General features: G+C 41.1%; 13 non-coding genes across 13 annotated transcripts; all 13 read left to right on the forward strand.

Moving 5' to 3' along the window:
• Positions 1–1,744: 1,744 nt before the first annotated feature.
• trnar-acg (transfer RNA arginine (anticodon ACG)) lies at positions 1,745–1,817 on the forward strand. Its single transcript has one exon. It is a non-coding gene; the product is annotated as a tRNA-Arg (tRNA).
• Positions 1,818–2,385: 568 nt separating this feature from the next.
• Positions 2,386–2,458, forward strand: trnar-acg (transfer RNA arginine (anticodon ACG)). Its single transcript has one exon. It is a non-coding gene; the product is annotated as a tRNA-Arg (tRNA).
• A 1,277-nt stretch (positions 2,459–3,735) lies between these two features.
• Positions 3,736–3,808, forward strand: trnar-acg (transfer RNA arginine (anticodon ACG)). The gene has a single exon. It is a non-coding gene; the product is annotated as a tRNA-Arg (tRNA).
• A 1,877-nt stretch (positions 3,809–5,685) lies between these two features.
• On the forward strand, positions 5,686–5,758 carry trnar-acg (transfer RNA arginine (anticodon ACG)). The gene has a single exon. It is a non-coding gene; the product is annotated as a tRNA-Arg (tRNA).
• A 568-nt stretch (positions 5,759–6,326) lies between these two features.
• trnar-acg (transfer RNA arginine (anticodon ACG)) lies at positions 6,327–6,399 on the forward strand. The gene has a single exon. It is a non-coding gene; the product is annotated as a tRNA-Arg (tRNA).
• A 2,585-nt stretch (positions 6,400–8,984) lies between these two features.
• trnar-acg (transfer RNA arginine (anticodon ACG)) lies at positions 8,985–9,057 on the forward strand. The gene has a single exon. It is a non-coding gene; the product is annotated as a tRNA-Arg (tRNA).
• Positions 9,058–9,613: 556 nt separating this feature from the next.
• On the forward strand, positions 9,614–9,686 carry trnar-acg (transfer RNA arginine (anticodon ACG)). The gene has a single exon. It is a non-coding gene; the product is annotated as a tRNA-Arg (tRNA).
• A 1,234-nt stretch (positions 9,687–10,920) lies between these two features.
• trnar-acg (transfer RNA arginine (anticodon ACG)) lies at positions 10,921–10,993 on the forward strand. Its single transcript has one exon. It is a non-coding gene; the product is annotated as a tRNA-Arg (tRNA).
• A 556-nt stretch (positions 10,994–11,549) lies between these two features.
• trnar-acg (transfer RNA arginine (anticodon ACG)) lies at positions 11,550–11,622 on the forward strand. The gene has a single exon. It is a non-coding gene; the product is annotated as a tRNA-Arg (tRNA).
• Positions 11,623–14,207: 2,585 nt separating this feature from the next.
• On the forward strand, positions 14,208–14,280 carry trnar-acg (transfer RNA arginine (anticodon ACG)). The gene has a single exon. It is a non-coding gene; the product is annotated as a tRNA-Arg (tRNA).
• Positions 14,281–14,836: 556 nt separating this feature from the next.
• trnar-acg (transfer RNA arginine (anticodon ACG)) lies at positions 14,837–14,909 on the forward strand. The gene has a single exon. It is a non-coding gene; the product is annotated as a tRNA-Arg (tRNA).
• A 596-nt stretch (positions 14,910–15,505) lies between these two features.
• On the forward strand, positions 15,506–15,578 carry trnar-acg (transfer RNA arginine (anticodon ACG)). The gene has a single exon. It is a non-coding gene; the product is annotated as a tRNA-Arg (tRNA).
• A 630-nt stretch (positions 15,579–16,208) lies between these two features.
• On the forward strand, positions 16,209–16,281 carry trnar-acg (transfer RNA arginine (anticodon ACG)). Its single transcript has one exon. It is a non-coding gene; the product is annotated as a tRNA-Arg (tRNA).
• The last annotated feature ends 451 nt before the right edge of the window (positions 16,282–16,732 follow it).

Raw genomic sequence — 16,732 nt, forward strand, 5'->3', positions numbered from 1 at the left:
GGACCTTGTCTTTCAAAGATAATTCGTAAAAATACAAATAACTTCACAGATCTTCATTTTAATGGGATTAAACACTGTTTCCCATGCGTGTTCAATGTTCCAGAAACATTCAACATAACTTTTCCATGAAATATATGTTTGAATTTTCTAAGTCGTTTTCATTGGGAAGGCCGATAACGCGTTTTCAACAAATAAAACAATCACTTTTGCAGGTGAAAACACTGAATCCTACTCATTACTCAACATACATAATTACGTCACTTTTGTTTTGAGCCGACTTTCGCCGTGGCCTTTGAACGGTGCACACTCCCGGGAAGCAGTTCGATTCCAAATTTCACCCAGTGCCAAACACCCTAACCGGGCGCCTGGCCCAGATGATTTGAATCCCCTCAATGTCCGCAAATCTGATGCGCCTAATAACCATAATAACCAATCATATTACCGTCCGCTACCAAGTATCCAGATTTGACCAATTAGAGCAGAGTTAGGGTGAATTTAGCATCGGGCTTGTGGAGCAATGGATAACGCGTCTGACTACGGATCAGAAGATTCTAGGTTTTACTCCTGGCAAACTCGTGCATTTAGTCTATGTCTGAGTGAGATTTGGAAATGAGCGGTGTCTTTTCAATTTGTGCTGAGTGTCTTTGCCTACATGCGCCATTAATGTATACCCCATAAACCCATCAAAAAAAGAATCTTCCCTTTTTCAGGACCTTGTCTTTCAAAGATAATTCGTAAAAATACAAATAACTTCACAGATCTTCATTTTAATGGGATTAAACACTGTTTCCCATGCGTGTTCAATGTTCCAGAAACATTCAACATAACTTTTCCATGAAATATATGTTGGAATTTTCTAAGTCGTTTTCATTGGGAAGGCCGATAACGCGTTTTCAACAAATAAAACAATCACTTTTGCAGGTGAAAACACTGAATCCTACTCATTACTCGACATTGGGCTTTGAACGGTGCTCACGCCCGGGAAGAAGTTCGATTCCAAATTTCACCCAGTGCCAAACACCCTAACCGGGCGCCTGGCCCAGATGATTTGAATCCCCTCAATGTCCGCAAATCTGATGCGCCTAATACGCTACCAAGTATCAAGAATTGAGCGCAGTGGATAACGTGTCTGACTACGGATCAGAAGATTCTAGGTTCGACTCCTGGCAAGCTCGTGCATTTAGTCTATGTCTGAGTGAGATTTGGAAATGAGCGGTGTCTTTTCAATTTGTGCTGAGTGTCTTTGCCTACATGCGCCATTAATGTATACCCCATAAACCCATCAAAAAAAGAAACTTCCCTTTTTCAGGACCTTGTCTTTCAAAGATAATTCGTAAAAATACAAATAACTTCACAGATCTTCATTTTAATGGGATTAAACACTGTTTCCCATGCGTGTTCAATGTTCCAGAAACATTCAACATAACTTTTCCATGAAATATATGCTGGAATTTTCTAAGTCGTCTTCATTGGGAAGGCCGATAACGCGTTTTCAACAAATAAAACAATAACTTTTGCAGGTGAAAACACTGAATCCTACTCATTACTCGACATTGGGCTTTGAACGGTGCTCACGCCCGGGAAGAAGTTTGATTCCAAATTTCACCCAGTGCCAAACACCCTAACCGGGCGCCTGGCCCAGATGATTTGAATCCCCTCAATGTCCGCAAATCTGATGCGCCTAATACGCTACCAAGTATCAAGAATTGACCAATTAGAGCAAAGTTAGGGTGAATTTAGCATCGGGCTTGTGGCGCAATGGATAACGCGTCTGACTACGGATCAGAAGATTCTAGGTTCGACTCCTGGCAAGCTCGTGCATTTAGTCTATGTCCGAGTGAGATTTGGAAATGAGCGGTGTCTTTTCAATTTGTGCTGAGTGTCTTTGCCTACATGCGCCATTAATGTATACCCCATAAACCCATCAAAAAAAGAAACTTCCCTTTTTCAGGACCTTGTCTTTCAAATATAATTCGTAAAAATACAAATAACTTCACAGATCTTCATTTTAATGGGATTAAACACTGTTTCCCATGCGTGTTTAATGTTCCAGAAACATTCAACATAACTTTCCATGAAATATATGTTGGAATTTTCTAAGTCGTTTTCATTTTGAAGGCCGATAACGCGTTTTCAACAAATAAAACAATCACTTTTGCAGGTGAAAACACTGAATCCTACTCATTACTCGACATTGGGCTTTGAACGGTGCTCACGCCCGGGAAGAAGTTTGATTCCAAATTTCACCCAGTGCCAAACACCCTAACCGGGCGCCTGGCCCAGATGATTTGAATCCCCTCAATGTCCGCAAATCTGATGCGCCTAATACGCTACCAAGTATCAAGAATTGACCAATTAGAGCAAAGTTAGGGTGAATTTAGCATCGGGCTTGTGGCGCAATGGATAACGCGTCTGACTACGGATCAGAAGATTCTAGGTTCGACTCCTGGCAAGCTCGTGCATTTAGTCTATGTCCGAGTGAGATTTGGAAATGAGCGGTGTCTTTTCAATTTGTGCTGAGTGTCTTTGCCTACATGCGCCATTAATGTATACCCCATAAACCCATCAAAAAAATAAACTTCCCTTTTTCAGGACCTTGTCTTTCAAAGATAATTCGTAAAAATACAAATAACTTCACAGATCTTCATTTTAATGGGATTAAACACTGTTTCCCATGCGTGTTCAATGTTCCAGAAACATTCAACATAACTTTTCCATGAAATATATGTTTGAATTTTCTAAGTCGTTTTCATTGGGAAGGCCGATAACGCGTTTTCAACAAATAAAACAATCACTTTTGCAGGTGAAAACACTGAATCCTACTCATTACTCAACATACATAATTACGTCACTTTTGTTTTGAGCCGACTTTCGCCGTGGCCTTTGAACGGTGCACACTCCCGGGAAGCAGTTCGATTCCAAATTTCACCCAGTGCCAAACACCCTAACCGGGCGCCTGGCCCAGATGATTTGAATCCCCTCAATGTCCGCAAATCTGATGCGCCTAATAACCATAATAACCAATCATATTACCGTCCGCTACCAAGTATCCAGATTTGACCAATTAGAGCAGAGTTAGGGTGAATTTAGCATCGGGCTTGTGGAGCAATGGATAACGCGTCTGACTACGGATCAGAAGATTCTAGGTTTTACTCCTGGCAAACTCGTGCATTTAGTCTATGTCTGAGTGAGATTTGGAAATGAGCGGTGTCTTTTCAATTTGTGCTGAGTGTCTTTGCCTACATGCGCCATTAATGTATACCCCATAAACCCATCAAAAAAAGAAACTTCCCTTTTTCAGGACCTTGTCTTTCAAATATAATTCGTAAAAATACAAATAACTTCACAGATCTTCATTTTAATGGGATTAAACACTGTTTCCCATGCGTGTTTAATGTTCCAGAAACATTCAACATAACTTTCCATGAAATATATGTTGGAATTTTCTAAGTCGTTTTCATTTTGAAGGCCGATAACGCGTTTTCAACAAATAAAACAATCACTTTTGCAGGTGAAAACACTGAATCCTACTCATTACTCGACATTGGGCTTTGAACGGTGCTCACGCCCGGGAAGAAGTTTGATTCCAAATTTCACCCAGTGCCAAACACCCTAACCGGGCGCCTGGCCCAGATGATTTGAATCCCCTCAATGTCCGCAAATCTGATGCGCCTAATACGCTACCAAGTATCAAGAATTGACCAATTAGAGCAAAGTTAGGGTGAATTTAGCATCGGGCTTGTGGCGCAATGGATAACGCGTCTGACTACGGATCAGAAGATTCTAGGTTCGACTCCTGGCAAGCTCGTGCATTTAGTCTATGTCCGAGTGAGATTTGGAAATGAGCGGTGTCTTTTCAATTTGTGCTGAGTGTCTTTGCCTACATGCGCCATTAATGTATACCCCATAAACCCATCAAAAAAATAAACTTCCCTTTTTCAGGACCTTGTCTTTCAAAGATAATTCGTAAAAATACAAATAACTTCACAGATCTTCATTTTAATGGGATTAAACACTGTTTCCCATGCGTGTTCAATGTTCCAGAAACATTCAACATAACTTTTCCATGAAATATATGTTTGAATTTTCTAAGTCGTTTTCATTGGGAAGGCCGATAACGCGTTTTCAACAAATAAAACAATCACTTTTGCAGGTGAAAACACTGAATCCTACTCATTACTCAACATACATAATTACGTCACTTTTGTTTTGAGCCGACTTTCGCCGTGGCCTTTGAACGGTGCACACTCCCGGGAAGCAGTTCGATTCCAAATTTCACCCAGTGCCAAACACCCTAACCGGGCGCCTGGCCCAGATGATTTGAATCCCCTCAATGTCCGCAAATCTGATGCGCCTAATAACCATAATAACCAATCATATTACCGTCCGCTACCAAGTATCCAGATTTGACCAATTAGAGCAGAGTTAGGGTGAATTTAGCATCGGGCTTGTGGAGCAATGGATAACGCGTCTGACTACGGATCAGAAGATTCTAGGTTTTACTCCTGGCAAACTCGTGCATTTAGTCTATGTCTGAGTGAGATTTGGAAATGAGCGGTGTCTTTTCAATTTGTGCTGAGTGTCTTTGCCTACATGCGCCATTAATGTATACCCCATAAATCCATCAAAAAAAGAATCTTCCCTTTTTCAGGACCTTGTCTTTCAAAGATAATTCGTAAAAATACAAATAACTTCACAGATCTTCATTTTAATGGGATTAAACACTGTTTCCCATGCGTGTTCAATGTTCCAGAAACATTCAACATAACTTTTCCATGAAATATATGTTGGAATTTTCTAAGTCGTTTTCATTGGGAAGGCCGATAACGCGTTTTCAACAAATAAAACAATCACTTTTGCAGGTGAAAACACTGAATCCTACTCATTACTCGACATTGGGCTTTGAACGGTGCTCACGCCCGGGAAGAAGTTCGATTCCAAATTTCACCCAGTGCCAAACACCCTAACCGGGCGCCTGGCCCAGATGATTTGAATCCCCTCAATGTCCGCAAATCTGATGCGCCTAATACGCTACCAAGTATCAAGAATTGAGCGCAGTGGATAACGTGTCTGACTACGGATCAGAAGATTCTAGGTTCGACTCCTGGCAAGCTCGTGCATTTAGTCTATGTCTGAGTGAGATTTGGAAATGAGCGGTGTCTTTTCAATTTGTGCTGAGTGTCTTTGCCTACATGCGCCATTAATGTATACCCCATAAACCCATCAAAAAAAGAAACTTCCCTTTTTCAGGACCTTGTCTTTCAAAGATAATTCGTAAAAATACAAATAACTTCACAGATCTTCATTTTAATGGGATTAAACACTGTTTCCCATGCGTGTTCAATGTTCCAGAAACATTCAACATAACTTTTCCATGAAATATATGCTGGAATTTTCTAAGTCGTCTTCATTGGGAAGGCCGATAACGCGTTTTCAACAAATAAAACAATAACTTTTGCAGGTGAAAACACTGAATCCTACTCATTACTCGACATTGGGCTTTGAACGGTGCTCACGCCCGGGAAGAAGTTTGATTCCAAATTTCACCCAGTGCCAAACACCCTAACCGGGCGCCTGGCCCAGATGATTTGAATCCCCTCAATGTCCGCAAATCTGATGCGCCTAATACGCTACCAAGTATCAAGAATTGACCAATTAGAGCAAAGTTAGGGTGAATTTAGCATCGGGCTTGTGGCGCAATGGATAACGCGTCTGACTACGGATCAGAAGATTCTAGGTTCGACTCCTGGCAAGCTTGTGCATTTAGTCTATGTCCGAGTGAGATTTGGAAATGAGCGGTGTCTTTTCAATTTGTGCTGAGTGTCTTTGCCTACATGCGCCATTAATGTATACCCCATAAACCCATCAAAAAAAGAAACTTCCCTTTTTCAGGACCTTGTCTTTCAAATATAATTTGTAAAAATACAAATAACTTCACAGATCTTCATTTTAATGGGATTAAACACTGTTTCCCATGCGTGTTTAATGTTCCAGAAACATTCAACATAACTTTCCATGAAATACATGTTGGAATTTTCTAAGTCGTTTTCATTGGGAAGGCCGATAACGCGTTTTCAACAAATAAAACAATCACTTTTGCAGGTGAAAACACTGAATCCTACTCATTACTCGACATTGGGCTTTGAACGGTGCTCACGCCCGGGAAGAAGTTTGATTCCAAATTTCACCCAGTGCCAAACACCCTAACCGGGCGCCTGGCCCAGATGATTTGAATCCCCTCAATGTCCGCAAATCTGATGCGCCTAATACGCTACCAAGTATCAAGAATTGACCAATTAGAGCAAAGTTAGGGTGAATTTAGCATCGGGCTTGTGGCGCAATGGATAACGCGTCTGACTACGGATCAGAAGATTCTAGGTTCGACTCCTGGCAAGCTCGTGCATTTAGTCTATGTCCGAGTGAGATTTGGAAATGAGCGGTGTCTTTTCAATTTGTGCTGAGTGTCTTTGCCTACATGCGCCATTAATGTATACCCCATAAACCCATCAAAAAAAGAAACTTCCCTTTTTCAGGACCTTGTCTTTCAAATATAATTCGTAAAAATACAAATAACTTCACAGATCTTCATTTTAATGGGATTAAACACTGTTTCCCATGCGTGTTCAATGTTCCAGAAACATTCAACATAACTTTTCCATTAAATATATGTTTGAATTTTCTAAGTCGTTTTCATTGGGAAGGCCGATAACGCGTTTTCAACAAATAAAACAATCACTTTTGCAGGTGAAAACACTGAATCCTACTCATTACTCGACATTGGGCTTTGAACGGTGCTCACGCCCGGGAAGAAGTTCGATTCCAAATTTCACCCAGTGCCAAACACCCTAACCGGGCGCCTGGCCCAGATGATTTGAATCCCCTCAATGTCCGCAAATCTGATGCGCCTAATACGCTACCAAGTATCAAGAATTGACCAATTAGAGCAAAGTTAGGGTGAATTTAGCATCGGGCTTGTGGCGCAATGGATAACGCGTGTGACTACGGATCAGAAGATTCTAGGTTCGACTCCTGGCAAGCTCGTGCATTTAGTCTATGTCCGAGTGAGATTTGGAAATGAGCGCTGTCTTTTCAATTTGTGCTGAGTGTCTTTGCCTACATGCGCCATTAATGTATACCCCATAAACCCATCAAAAAAAGAAACTTCCCTTTTTCAGGACCTTGTCTTTCAAATATAATTCGAAAAAATACAAATAACTTCACAGATCTTCATTTTAATGGGATTAAACACTGTTTCCCATGCGTGTTCAATGTTCCAGAAACATTCAACATAACTTTTCCATGAAATATATGTTTGAATTTTCTAAGTCGTTTTCATTGGGAAGGCCGATAACGCGTTTTCAACAAATAAAACAATCACTTTTGCAGGTGAAAACACTGAATCCTACTCATTACTCAACATACATAATTACGTCACTTTTGTTTTGAGCCGACTTTCGCCGTGGCCTTTGAACGGTGCACACTCCCGGGAAGCAGTTCGATTCCAAATTTCACCCAGTGCCAAACACCCTAACCGGGCGCCTGGCCCAGATGATTTGAATCCCCTCAATGTCCGCAAATCTGATGCGCCTAATAACCATAATAACCAATCATATTACCGTCCGCTACCAAGTATCCAGATTTGACCAATTAGAGCAGAGTTAGGGTGAATTTAGCATCGGGCTTGTGGAGCAATGGATAACGCGTCTGACTACGGATCAGAAGATTCTAGGTTTTACTCCTGGCAAACTCGTGCATTTAGTCTATGTCTGAGTGAGATTTGGAAATGAGCGGTGTCTTTTCAATTTGTGCTGAGTGTCTTTGCCTACATGCGCCATTAATGTATACCCCATAAACCCATCAAAAAAAGAATCTTCCCTTTTTCAGGACCTTGTCTTTCAAAGATAATTCGTAAAAATACAAATAACTTCACAGATCTTCATTTTAATGGGATTAAACACTGTTTCCCATGCGTGTTCAATGTTCCAGAAACATTCAACATAACTTTTCCATGAAATATATGTTGGAATTTTCTAAGTCGTTTTCATTGGGAAGGCCGATAACGCGTTTTCAACAAATAAAACAATCACTTTTGCAGGTGAAAACACTGAATCCTACTCATTACTCGACATTGGGCTTTGAACGGTGCTCACGCCCGGGAAGAAGTTCGATTCCAAATTTCACCCAGTGCCAAACACCCTAACCGGGCGCCTGGCCCAGATGATTTGAATCCCCTCAATGTCCGCAAATCTGATGCACCTAATACGCTACCAAGTATCAAGAATTGAGCGCAGTGGATAACGTGTCTGACTACGGATCAGAAGATTCTAGGTTCGACTCCTGGCAAGCTCGTGCATTTAGTCTATGTCTGAGTGAGATTTGGAAATGAGCGGTGTCTTTTCAATTTGTGCTGAGTGTCTTTGCCTACATGCGCCATTAATGTATACCCCATAAACCCATCAAAAAAAGAAACTTCCCTTTTTCAGGACCTTGTCTTTCAAAGATAATTCGTAAAAATACAAATAACTTCACAGATCTTCATTTTAATGGGATTAAACACTGTTTCCCATGCGTGTTCAATGTTCCAGAAACATTCAACATAACTTTTCCATGAAATATATGCTGGAATTTTCTAAGTCGTCTTCATTGGGAAGGCCGATAACGCGTTTTCAACAAATAAAACAATAACTTTTGCAGGTGAAAACACTGAATCCTACTCATTACTCGACATACATAATTACGTCACTTTTGTTTTGAGCCGACTTTCGCCGTGGCCTTTGAACGGTGCACACGCCCGGGAAGCAGTTCATTCCAAATTTCATCCAGTGCCAAACACCCTAACCGGGCGCCTGGCCCAGATGATTTGAATCCCCTCAATGTCCGCAAATCTGATGCGCCTAATAACCATAATAACCAATCATATTACCGTCCGCTACCAAGTATCCAGAATTGACCAATTAGAGCAGAGTTAGGGAGAATTTAGCATCGGGCTTGTGGCGCAATGGATAACGCGTCTGACTACGGATTAGAAGATTCTAGGTTCGACTCCTGGCAAGCTCGTGCATTTAGTCTATGTCCGAGTGAGATTTGGAAATGAGCGGTGTCTTTTCAATTTGTTGCCTACATGCGCCATTAATGTATACCCCATAAACCCATCAAAAAAAGAAACTTCCCTTTTTCAGGACCTTGTCTTTCAAAGATAATTCGTAAAAATACAAATAACTTCACAGATCTTAATTTTAATGGGATTAAACACTGTTTCCCATGCGTGTTTAATGTTCCAGAAACATTCAACATAACTTTCCATGAAATATATGTTGGAATTTTCTAAGTCGTTTTCATTGGGAAGGCCGATAACGCGTTTTCAACAAATAAAACAATCACTTTTGCAGGTGAAAACACTGAATCCTACTCATTACTCGACATTGGGCTTTGAACGGTGCTCACGCCCGGGAAGAAGTTTGATTCCAAATTTCACCCAGTGCCAAACACCCTAACCGGGCGCCTGGCCCAGATGATTTGAATCCCCTCAATGTCCGCAAATCTGATGCGCCTAATACGCTACCAAGTATCAAGAATTGACCAATTAGAGCAAAGTTAGGGTGAATTTAGCATCGGGCTTGTGGCGCAATGGATAACGCGTCTGACTACGGATCAGAAGATTCTAGGTTCGACTCCTGGCAAGCTCGTGCATTTAGTCTATGTCCGAGTGAGATTTGGAAATGAGCGGTGTCTTTTCAATTTGTGCTGAGTGTCTTTGCCTACATGCGCCATTAATGTATACCCCATAAACCCATCAAAAAAAGAAACTTCCCTTTTTCAGGACCTTGTCTTTCAAAGATAATTCGTAAAAATACAAATAACTTCACAGATCTTCATTTTAATGGGATTAAACACTGTTTCCCATGCGTGTTCAATGTTCCAGAAACATTCAACATAACTTTTCCATGAAATATATGTTGGAATTTTCTAAGTCGTTTTCATTGGGAAGGCCGATAACGCGTTTTCAACAAATAAAACAATCACTTTTGCAGGTGAAAACACTGAATCCTACTCATTACTCGACATTGGGCTTTGAACGGTGCTCACGCCCGGGAAGAAGTTCGATTCCAAATTTCACCCAGTGCCAAACACCCTAACCGGGCGCCTGGCCCAGATGATTTGAATCCCCTCAATGTCCGCAAATCTGATGCACCTAATACGCTACCAAGTATCAAGAATTGAGCGCAGTGGATAACGTGTCTGACTACGGATCAGAAGATTCTAGGTTCGACTCCTGGCAAGCTCGTGCATTTAGTCTATGTCTGAGTGAGATTTGGAAATGAGCGGTGTCTTTTCAATTTGTGCTGAGTGTCTTTGCCTACATGCGCCATTAATGTATACCCCATAAACCCATCAAAAAAAGAAACTTCCCTTTTTCAGGACCTTGTCTTTCAAAGATAATTCGTAAAAATACAAATAACTTCACAGATCTTCATTTTAATGGGATTAAACACTGTTTCCCATGCGTGTTCAATGTTCCAGAAACATTCAACATAACTTTTCCATGAAATATATGCTGGAATTTTCTAAGTCGTCTTCATTGGGAAGGCCGATAACGCGTTTTCAACAAATAAAACAATAACTTTTGCAGGTGAAAACACTGAATCCTACTCATTACTCGACATACATAATTACGTCACTTTTGTTTTGAGCCGACTTTCGCCGTGGCCTTTGAACGGTGCACACGCCCGGGAAGCAGTTCATTCCAAATTTCATCCAGTGCCAAACACCCTAACCGGGCGCCTGGCCCAGATGATTTGAATCCCCTCAATGTCCGCAAATCTGATGCGCCTAATAACCATAATAACCAATCATATTACCGTCCGCTACCAAGTATCCAGAATTGACCAATTAGAGCAGAGTTAGGGAGAATTTAGCATCGGGCTTGTGGCGCAATGGATAACGCGTCTGACTACGGATTAGAAGATTCTAGGTTCGACTCCTGGCAAGCTCGTGCATTTAGTCTATGTCCGAGTGAGATTTGGAAATGAGCGGTGTCTTTTCAATTTGTTGCCTACATGCGCCATTAATGTATACCCCATAAACCCATCAAAAAAAGAAACTTCCCTTTTTCAGGACCTTGTCTTTCAAAGATAATTCGTAAAAATACAAATAACTTCACAGATCTTAATTTTAATGGGATTAAACACTGTTTCCCATGCGTGTTTAATGTTCCAGAAACATTCAACATAACTTTCCATGAAATATATGTTGGAATTTTCTAAGTCGTTTTCATTGGGAAGGCCGATAACGCGTTTTCAACAAATAAAACAATCACTTTTGCAGGTGAAAACACTGAATCCTACTCATTACTCGACATTGGGCTTTGAACGGTGCTCACGCCCGGGAAGAAGTTTGATTCCAAATTTCACCCAGTGCCAAACACCCTAACCGGGCGCCTGGCCCAGATGATTTGAATCCCCTCAATGTCCGCAAATCTGATGCGCCTAATACGCTACCAAGTATCAAGAATTGACCAATTAGAGCAAAGTTAGGGTGAATTTAGCATCGGGCTTGTGGCGCAATGGATAACGCGTCTGACTACGGATCAGAAGATTCTAGGTTCGACTCCTGGCAAGCTCGTGCATTTAGTCTATGTCCGAGTGAGATTTGGAAATGAGCGGTGTCTTTTCAATTTGTGCTGAGTGTCTTTGCCTACATGCGCCATTAATGTATACCCCATAAACCCATCAAAAAAAGAAACTTCCCTTTTTCAGGACCTTGTCTTTCAAATATAATTCGTAAAAATACAAATAACTTCACAGATCTTCATTTTAATGGGATTAAACACTGTTTCCCATGCGTGTTCAATGTTCCAGAAACATTCAACATAACTTTTCCATGAAATATATGTTTGAATTTTCTAAGTCGTTTTCATTGGGAAGGCCGATAACGCGTTTTCAACAAATAAAACAATCACTTTTGCAGGTGAAAACACTGAATCCTACTCATTACTCGACATTGGGCTTTGAACGGTGCTCACGCCCGGGAAGAAGTTCGATTCCAAATTTCACCCAGTGCCAAACACCCTAACCGGGCGCCTGGCCCAGATGATTTGAATCCCCTCAATGTCCGCAAATCTGATGCGCCTAATACGCTACCAAGTATCAAGAATTGACCAATTAGAGCAAAGTTAGGGTGAATTTAGCATCGGGCTTGTGGCGCAATGGATAACGCGTGTGACTACGGATCAGAAGATTCTAGGTTCGACTCCTGGCAAGCTCGTGCATTTAGTCTATGTCCGAGTGAGATTTGGAAATGAGCGCTGTCTTTTCAATTTGTGCTGAGTGTCTTTGCCTACATGCGCCATTAATGTATACCCCATAAACCCATCAAAAAAAGAAACTTCCCTTTTTCAGGACCTTGTCTTTCAAATATAATTCGAAAAAATACAAATAACTTCACAGATCTTCATTTTAATGGGATTAAACACTGTTTCCCATGCGTGTTCAATGTTCCAGAAACATTCAACATAACTTTTCCATGAAATATATGTTTGAATTTTCTAAGTCGTTTTCATTGGGAAGGCCGATAACGCGTTTTCAACAAATAAAACAATCACTTTTGCAGGTGAAAACACTGAATCCTACTCATTACTCAACATACATAATTACGTCACTTTTGTTTTGAGCCGACTTTCGCCGTGGCCTTTGAACGGTGCACACTCCCGGGAAGCAGTTCGATTCCAAATTTCACCCAGTGCCAAACACCCTAACCGGGCGCCTGGCCCAGATGATTTGAATCCCCTCAATGTCCGCAAATCTGATGCGCCTAATAACCATAATAACCAATCATATTACCGTCCGCTACCAAGTATCCAGATTTGACCAATTAGAGCAGAGTTAGGGTGAATTTAGCATCGGGCTTGTGGAGCAATGGATAACGCGTCTGACTACGGATCAGAAGATTCTAGGTTTTACTCCTGGCAAACTCGTGCATTTAGTCTATGTCTGAGTGAGATTTGGAAATGAGCGGTGTCTTTTCAATTTGTGCTGAGTGTCTTTGCCTACATGCGCCATTAATGTATACCCCATAAACCCATCAAAAAAAGAATCTTCCCTTTTTCAGGACCTTGTCTTTCAAAGATAATTCGTAAAAATACAAATAACTTCACAGATCTTCATTTTAATGGGATTAAACACTGTTTCCCATGCGTGTTCAATGTTCCAGAAACATTCAACATAACTTTTCCATGAAATATATGTTGGAATTTTCTAAGTCGTTTTCATTGGGAAGGCCGATAACGCGTTTTCAACAAATAAAACAATCACTTTTGCAGGTGAAAACACTGAATCCTACTCATTACTCGACATTGGGCTTTGAACGGTGCTCACGCCCGGGAAGAAGTTCGATTCCAAATTTCACCCAGTGCCAAACACCCTAACCGGGCGCCTGGCCCAGATGATTTGAATCCCCTCAATGTCCGCAAATCTGATGCGCCTAATACGCTACCAAGTATCAAGAATTGAGCGCAGTGGATAACGTGTCTGACTACGGATCAGAAGATTCTAGGTTCGACTCCTGGCAAGCTCGTGCATTTAGTCTATGTCTGAGTGAGATTTGGAAATGAGCGGTGTCTTTTCAATTTGTGCTGAGTGTCTTTGCCTACATGCGCCATTAATGTATACCCCATAAACCCATCAAAAAAAGAAACTTCCCTTTTTCAGGACCTTGTCTTTCAAAGATAATTCGTAAAAATACAAATAACTTCACAGATCTTCATTTTAATGGGATTAAACACTGTTTCCCATGCGTGTTCAATGTTCCAGAAACATTCAACATAACTTTTCCATGAAATATATGCTGGAATTTTCTAAGTCGTCTTCATTGGGAAGGCCGATAACGCGTTTTCAACAAATAAAACAATAACTTTTGCAGGTGAAAACACTGAATCCTACTCATTACTCGACATACATAATTACGTCACTTTTGTTTTGAGCCGACTTTCGCCGTGGCCTTTGAACGGTGCACACGCCCGGGAAGCAGTTCATTCCAAATTTCATCCAGTGCCAAACACCCTAACCGGGCGCCTGGCCCAGATGATTTGAATCCCCTCAATGTCCGCAAATCTGATGCGCCTAATAACCATAATAACCAATCATATTACCGTCCGCTACCAAGTATCCAGAATTGACCAATTAGAGCAGAGTTAGGGAGAATTTAGCATCGGGCTTGTGGCGCAATGGATAACGCGTCTGACTACGGATCAGAAGATTCTAGGTTCGACTCCTGGCAAGCTCGTGCATTTAGTCTATGTCCGAGTGAGATTTGGAAATGAGCGGTGTCTTTTCAATTTGTTGCCTACATGCGCCATTAATGTATACCCCATAAACCCATCAAAAAAAGAAACTTCCCTTTTTCAGGACCTTGTCTTTCAAAGATAATTCGTAAAAATACAAATATCTTCACAGATCTTAATTTTAATGGGATTAAACACTGTTTCCCATGCGTGTTTAATGTTCCAGAAACATTCAACATAACTTTCCATGAAATATATGTTGGAATTTTCTAAGTCGTTTTCATTGGGAAGGCCGATAACGCGTTTTCAACAAATAAAACAATCACTTTTGCAGGTGAAAACACTGAATCCTACTCATTACTCGACATTGGGCTTTGAACGGTGCTCACGCCCGGGAAGAAGTTTGATTCCAAATTTCACCCAGTGCCAAACACCCTAACCGGGCGCCTGGCCCAGATGATTTGAATCCCCTCAATGTCCGCAAATCTGATGCGCCTAATACGCTACCAAGTATCAAGAATTGACCAATTAGAGCAAAGTTAGGGTGAATTTAGCATCGGGCTTGTGGCGCAATGGATAACGCGTCTGACTACGGATCAGAAGATTCTAGGTTCGACTCCTGGCAAGCTCGTGCATTTAGTCTATGTCCGAGTGAGATTTGGAAATGAGCGGTGTCTTTTCAATTTGTGCTGAGTGTCTTTGCCTACATGCGCCATTAATGTATACCCCATAAACCCATCAAAAAAATAAACTTCCCTTTTTCAGGACCTTGTCTTTCAAATATAATTCGTAAAAATACAAATAACTTCACAGATCTTCATTTTAATGGGATTAAACACTGTTTCCCATGCGTGTTCAATGTTCCAGAAACATTCAACATAACTTTTCCATGAAATATATGTTTGAATTTTCTAAGTCGTTTTCATTGGGAAGGCCGATAACGCGTTTTCAACAAATAAAACAATCACTTTTGCAGGTGAAAACACTGAATCCTACTCATTACTCGACATTGGGCTTTGAACGGTGCTCACGCCCGGGAAGAAGTTTGATTCCAAATTTCACCCAGTGCCAAACACCCTAACCGGGCGCCTGGCCCAGATGATTTGAATCCCCTCAATGTCCGCAAATCTGATGCGCCTAATAACCATAATAACCAATCATATTACCGTCCGCTACCAAGTATCCAGAATTGACCAATTAGAGCAGAGTTAGGGTGAATTTAGCATCGGGCTTGTGGCGCAATGGATAACGCGTCTGACTACGGATCAGAAGATTCTAGGTTCGACTCCTGGCAAGCTCGTGCATTTAGTCTATGTGAGATTTGGAAATGAGCGGTGTCTTTTCAATTTGTGCTGAGTGTCTTTGCCTACATGCGCCATTAATGTATACCCCATAAACCCATCAAAAAAAGAAACTTCCCTTTTTCAGGACCTTGTCTTTCAAAGATAATTCGTAAAAATACAAATAACTTCACAGATCTTCATTTTAATGGGATTAAACACTGTTTCCCATGCGTGTTCAATGTTCCAGAAACATTCAACATAACTTTTCCATGAAATATATGTTTGAATTTTCTAAGTCGTTTTCATTGGGAAGGCCGATAACGCGTTTTCAACAAATAAAACAATCACTTTTGCAGGTGAAAACACTGAATCCTACTCATTACTCGACATACATAATTACTTCACTTTTGTTTTAAGCCGACTTTCGCAGTGGGCTTTGAACGGTGCTCACGCCCGGGAAGCAGTTCGATTCCAAATTTCACCCAGTGCCAAACACCCTAACCGGGCGCCTGGCCCAGATGATTTGAATCCCCTCAATGTCCGCAGATCTGATGCGCCTAATAACCATAATAACCAATCATATTACCGTCCGCTACCAAGTATCCAGAATTGACCAATTAGAGCAGAGTTAGGGTGAATTTATCATTGGGCTTGTGGCCCAATGGATAAAGCGTCTGACTACGGATCAGAAGATTCTAGGTTCGACTCCTGGCAAGCTCGTGCATTTAGTCTATGTCCGAGTGAGATTTGGAAATGAGCGGTGTCTTTTCAATTTGTTGCCTACATGCGCCATTAATGTATACCCCATAAACCCATCAAAAAAAGAAACTTCCCTTTTTCAGGACCTTGTCTTTCAAATATAATTCGTAAAAATACAAATAACTTCACAGATCTTCATTTTAATGGGATTAAACACTGTTTCCCATGCGTGTTCAATGTTCCAGAAACATTCAACATAACTTTTCCATGAAATATATGTTGGAATTTTCTAAGTCGTCTTCATTGGGAAGGCCGATAACGCGTTTTCAACAAATAAAACAATAACTTTTGCAGGTGAAAACACTGAATCCTACTCATTACACGACATACATAATTACGTCACTTTTGTTTTGAGCCGACTTTCGCCGTGGCCTTTGAACGGTGCACACATCCGGGAAGCAGTTCATTCCAA

The sequence above is a fragment of the Oncorhynchus clarkii genome, chromosome 26 (assembly GCF_045791955.1).
Source record: "Oncorhynchus clarkii lewisi isolate Uvic-CL-2024 chromosome 26, UVic_Ocla_1.0, whole genome shotgun sequence".
Classification (NCBI taxonomy): Eukaryota; Metazoa; Chordata; class Actinopteri; order Salmoniformes; family Salmonidae; genus Oncorhynchus; species Oncorhynchus clarkii.